This window comes from Lutjanus erythropterus, chromosome 2 (assembly GCF_056507025.1).
Source record: "Lutjanus erythropterus isolate fLutEry1 chromosome 2, fLutEry1.hap2, whole genome shotgun sequence".
NCBI lineage: Eukaryota > Metazoa > Chordata > Actinopteri > Lutjaniformes > Lutjanidae > Lutjanus > Lutjanus erythropterus.
The window spans coordinates 18,220,561-18,226,560 of record NC_139318.1 but is presented as its reverse complement, the minus strand read 5'-3'; the positions used below and the strand labels follow the sequence as shown (position 1 = coordinate 18,226,560).

The window sequence follows — 6,000 nt, the reverse complement described above, 5'->3', positions numbered from 1 at the left end:
TGTATACAAGGTTGCTAATATCAGGCCCCATCATAATTCAAAACATGTTAACTTCAGTCCAGCACTGCAAGAAAATCATATTCATTGGCTGTCGAGATGTCCGTCTTCTCTCCAGTGTGATGGGATTAAACGGCACAAGTCCTGCGGGACTCAAAACAACAAAAAATACATTTGGAAAATTCAAAACCAGTGTCTCTTAACAAAAGTCATGACCTAGCTGTGAGTAGTCTCATGTAGGAACTATTTTCTTTCTAGTTGAAAACAAAGTAGTTCCAGGACATTATATTCTGGTAGTTCCTCCATGAAACTGCATCAAGGTCTGTAGATTGTCTTGAGTAATCAAGTCATGATTTTTGTAGTCTTAAGTTTTAAAATGTATCATATGCCGAAAGCAAAATTATTATATTGGAGAGAAGGCAGACACTTCTACAGTGGACATCACCAAAACTCTGCAACTGACACCAAAAAAATCTAGATGGATAAACAGCACTACCTATTTTTGTTTTTGTAATGAAATGTACCTTTAACTAATATGTCTTCATAACGAATGGAAATGAATGGAAGCCAGCGGCTGCATTTCTTAAACAAAAACACAGGTTGCAAAACGGCTAGCTGTGTCTAATTCAGCTGTGTCAAGGATGTGAAGTGCAAAGAATGTGTAAAATGTGGGCTAAACAAGTGGATACAAATGACAAGTAATGAATGACTGTTAGTCTAAACACACTGAAGCCTTTCACTCCTGATTTGCTCTCTCTCTCTCTCTCTCTCTCTCTCTCTCTCTCTCTCTCTCTCTCTCTCTCTCTCTATGTGTGTGTCTGTGTCTCTCTGTCTCCCCCCTCTCCCTCTCTGGAGTTTGTTGGTTGGCTGCAGCAGTGTATCTCAGTATCTATCCCGGCTCTCCTGACAGACAGACAGAGGCAGTCCTCCTCTTTCCATCTCTCCACCTGGCTGTCTGTCTGTCTGTCTGTCTGTGCTGTTAACGTGTCTGTCTGTCGCCTCTGAACGTTGAGGTGAATATAAAGCTCGGTAATGGAGACCGCTGAGGACCGGGGCTCTTCTTGGTTTTCTCCCCGCTGGAGACACACAAACTCACCGGACAAATAAGGCGACAGATACCGGCTTCTCCGCGGAAAACGCCGCCGCCGCTGCTGTTCATCACAGTGACGCTTACTCGTGTTTTCCTCTTCTTCTTCTTCTATATCGGCACGTCTTCAGAAACAGATGCTCTGCTCGGGAAGTTACGGACAAAACACGGATAAATCCTCCAAGTCTCCAATTTTCAAGAGGCGCTCTCACCCGAAGGTAAAGACGGCTCCACAGAGACCAAAACTGTTGATATGCTGCTCCATGTTGTGTCTAGCAGACCGCGTACTGAATATATGTGTGTTTTACATATTAGTCCAAGTCAAATGTGTTAGACAGGAGTGAACATTTCGTCCAAAGTGGGTGGGAAGGTGACTCATACTGACTCAAACGCTGTTTTGGAGTCACAGTATTTACACTGCGCCTTTGCGGGTTTAAAAAGGCAGTCAGGCTGTTTCTTGGAAAAAAAAAAAAAAAAAAATTGCACAGGCATCCTCACAGTCAGTGCCGGCTAAAACAAAACAACAGTGGGCGATCTGTTCGTGTGATGTTGTGATGTGTGTCTGTAATGATGCAGCTCCTCCTCCACAGCTTTTTCTCAGCGAGATTATTTTTGACAGGTAAAGAAATGCGTAATGGAGGCTTGGAGTCCTGGCTTGCTATTGGCCAGCTGACATTGTGACTTGTCAGATTCGGTTAATAGCATGTTAATCTGACTGAAGCGTCAGTTGTGTGCTTGTGTATGCAAACGAAAGAGAGCAAAGATGAGTTTGAAAGATACTGTGCCACAATGAGAAAATACCCACATTCCTGTTAGTATTTGATGTCTTATGGTGTCTTCAGTTCACCTTATATAGTGATATTTGTCACTATCACGTAGATTATGAAGTGATATTTGTTGTCCTCAAAGTTTAATGTATTTTAAAGTAGGGCGGGGGGATATTGCTTATAAATAATGTCTAGATATTTTGATATATATATGAGATATATGTGATATGTGATATCTCAATTAGTGCTGCAGCCAACAATTATTTTCATTGTCAGTTATTTTCTTGATTATTTTATTAGTTGTTTGATCTATAAAATGTCAGAAAATTGTAAAAAAAAAAAAAAAGTGTTTCTGAAAGCCCAATGTGACATCATCACCCAAAGATATTCAGTAAACTGTCATAAGAGAGTAAAGAAACCAGAAATATTCATATTTAAGACGCAGTGATCAGTTTTGAAACAAGTTACTTAGAAAAAATATTCAAACCAGTTGCTTATTACCAAAATAGTTGGTGATTACTTTAATAATGGATTCAAAATCAGATACCATACTGTAAATTCTCAAATAGAAGGAAAGATACAGCACAATATTTTTTGATAATTATCAGTAACATATAACAATCACAATATCATTATAATATCAATATATAGCCTAGCCCTAGTTTAAAGCTGTATTTCACACATTGCCTTGCAAAAGTAATGTCTGCAAGATCTTAGAAGTAGGAGCTTGCTGTCCACCTCAATGTCAGGTGGCCCTGAGGAAACTGGAGAGACTTGTTTATGTCTGTCAATCTCCAATATCGAGAGGCATCGTTTCATCGCTTAAAAACACTCTAGTTCAGACACTCTTCATCAAGTAGGCTTGCCTTTGCTGTGTTTGTTGCACTGAGCACTGTGAGGATGAAACCCGTCATGTGTTTTACGGAGGATGACAAACAATATATTTAGTGGAAGATTAGTTTGCCACACATAATGATAAATTTGGGTCATAAAAACAAGAAAAATGGCTGTGATGTGGCCACTGGAGCATCCTAACATTTAGCCTGCTTGCAGAGATGATGATTTAGCTCAGACCCATATTTACAAGGTCAGTTACTCCACAAACTCTAAATGAATCACCCATGCAGCCCTGTCCACTCAGCAGTCACTTTTCCCACAGCGTGGCCGAGCAGGGCCAGCTCACAATATTGAGGATAGAGAAGATATTATTGATAAAAAAAACACAAACTGTGACAAACATAAACTGAGTCGTGTATGATTAATAAGAACATTCTGACGTTACCATCATGGAATAGTGATTCTCAACCTTTTCGAGTCATGACCTCCACAGGTCGTGACTTCTTTGCGGCCCACCTTACTCTGTTGTTTACCAGAGACTGTTCATGATCGCTGTATGACACGTGAAAGCTTCCAGATGGAGGACTACACTGACTTTGACTCTCGCAAATACACTATACTAAGTCTAACTGTATCGCTTCTACACACAATATAACAAAAAACATTCCCCAGTCTGAATACAGCATCACTTCTCACCATCCTTGCTGGACTGAGCAGTTTATGATTTTGTGTCACAAAATGCAAATGTTATTTTTTCTTATTTTTTAATGGTGGTTATGTTGGTAGGCCTTATTGTCATATCTGTATGGGTTTATTATTTTAACTATTAGTGAGGTGGGTAAGTAGGTATAAACATAATATTGAGTGCTTTCTCGATATGTTGAATGTCTTTAAAGGGCTGATGTCACTGAAATGTGCTTTCTGGCTCACAGTTGGTGCTGCTTGCCACCATGTGTTGTTTTATTTTATTCTCCCTAAGCATCTGGCACCCCCCAAAAATCTTCTTGTGACTTTTTTCAGGGCCTTGACCTCCAGGTTGAGAACCACTGTCAAAGAGGACTAAAGAAACCAGACCGTATTTACAGTTGAGAGGCTAAAATCATTGAATTTAAACATTTTTCACTGAAAAATGACAATAAATCCATTGCCAAAATAGTGTATTATGAGCAATTTACTTCATAGTCGACAAATAATTTTTTTGACTAATCATCGCAGCTGTAGTCTGTTTGGCACTTTAAAGGAAGCAGATCCATCTGTGCTCAACCAAACTAATCAAGATAAATCAATAGTATTTTCCCAACAGTTTAATCAAATTAACTCCATTGTAGCTCTGTTGTGTAGATGACATGAGACAAGTTGTAATCACTCGATGTACTGCAACATACTCGGATCCTTTAGTAGGTTGCAGTGTCTTTCATTCCATCAAATTAACAATGGATTTAGGTCTAGCTACCCTTTTAGCACAGCTTTTTGAGTGACCTGAAAAGCAGCCTAACTGCTGCGTTAGTGGCCTCAATTTGCTTCAACGGCAAAAAAAAAAAAAAATAAAAAAAAAATAGTAGGCTATGCTAACTCATAGCCATTTATGTCCATCTTCCCTCTTGTTCTCTCACTCTCTCATCCACTTTCACACACTCTACCTCTCCCTCCCTCCTGCTAGTATGCACTCACTCAAACTGTGTCTCATCGCATCTCGTCACTCTCAGCGGCACTCTGCCCTCTCTGCTTGTCTCCGTCACACATGCACACACACACAGACACTCAAAAAGAAGCATACCAGTCCACAGCTATGCTGGATATTATTTGATAAAATGTACGATCTTTGCGCTTCTCTCTCATACGCATCGTTTTGTGTCACAATTTAATTGTTTGGGTCCATTTTCTTGGCTCATGAGTGGATATTCCTGCACTTTTTCTTGAATTGTTGTTCAACTTACACTGTACACATTGACCTCTTTGACTTTAGGCCAAGGTTATCTGTTTGTTTATAAATGTACGCTTTCGTTCATGAGACACTTTGTATGGACAGGAGGAAAAAGCACCAGAATAGAGCAGCCAATCCCCAGCAGTATTTCAAGGGTAGGTCATTTCTATTTTCTCTATTTGCGCAGTGGCTTCGTTCTAGAGCGATGGTATATTGCAGAGGGCCATTTATAATGTATAGAGCAGTCCTGTATTAAATATCTGTAGAATAGGAGGTGTGTATTCCACTGCTCAGTCAGGGGGGCTACATTACACCATATTGCATCAATGAAAGGATGAAAGCAATATGGGTAAATGGTAAAAAAAATCTTTCCCTTCTTATGTTTCTGCAGCAAGTTCACCAGTGTGTTATGACATTTTGGAGCTCAGTCATAATTAATATTTAAGCAGCTGCTTTGAAGCAGCTGCAGTAAATATGAGTTAATGTAATGTTGACCCCTTATTGTAAAGACAAAAATGTTACTGGTGCTGAAGTTTGTGGCTGAAAAACATAAAAGGAAGTCTGTGATCACGTATCAACAGACTCTGAAGATGCAGAAACAGATAAAGTTGCATTAGTCTATATTTAAACTCACTAGAGAGATAAGATGTCGTCACCCAGTTGGAAACTGTGTCTGCAGAAGAAACCAAATTTCTCATATCTCTGTGTCCTTTTTTCAGCTTGTTCTCAATAAACCTTTTCAGTAATAGATCACAGCTTTGCAACTATTTACAATATTGGTACAGGTTGTTTTGGATAAAGCGTGTGTGCCTGTTTATATATGAGAGCACAAAAGACATCATATTTGTTATTTATCTTCCAAAGCAGTTGACAGGAATAGCTTGCTCACTTGCAATGTCAAAACTGAATAATTTATACAGTGAAAATGTCAAACAATCCCTTATTTTTTTGCATTTTGTTTGCCAAGGAGTTTCCAGTTTTGTTGTACACAAGTGGAAAACAAGCAAAATTTCCAGTGAAACTTAAACGGTACACTAATTAATGTAACAAGCTATATTTTGTATAAAAAAAACTTGCATATCATATGTAATATGTTATTTATTAGATAGTATTAGAACCTTATAAGAACCTTATTAGACTTTACCAGAGGGTAATTAGGGACACATCACAACAGAGCTGTACTTTAAACTAAAGCATAGTATTTCAGAGTCAGATCATTATTAGACCTTATTTGAGGGTAATTTGGGGCACACACACACACACACACACACACACAATACAGCAGACATGTACTACTACTAAGTGGTGAAAACCAAGTAAAGGCCAAAATTATGGAAGAGGAATATTTTGACTGTGGCTTCACAGACTGATTGTAATGTAAAAATGCA

At 38.8% G+C, this 6,000-nt stretch overlaps 1 protein-coding gene across 4 annotated transcripts in view; it reads left to right on the top strand.

Annotated features, from left to right (window-relative positions):
• The first annotated feature begins 882 nt into the window (after positions 1–882).
• dlgap4b (discs, large (Drosophila) homolog-associated protein 4b) overlaps positions 883–6,000 on the top strand; it is a 172,896-nt gene continuing 167,778 nt past the window's right edge. For 2 of the 4 annotated variants that reach the window (XM_084730423.1, XM_084730406.1), the window contains exon 1: positions 883–1,302. The gene's annotated coding sequence lies outside the window, so the exon portion shown is untranslated. The remainder of the gene's footprint in view (positions 1,303–6,000) is intronic. The other 2 variants (XM_084730415.1, XM_084730393.1) reach the window with 1 other exon arrangement.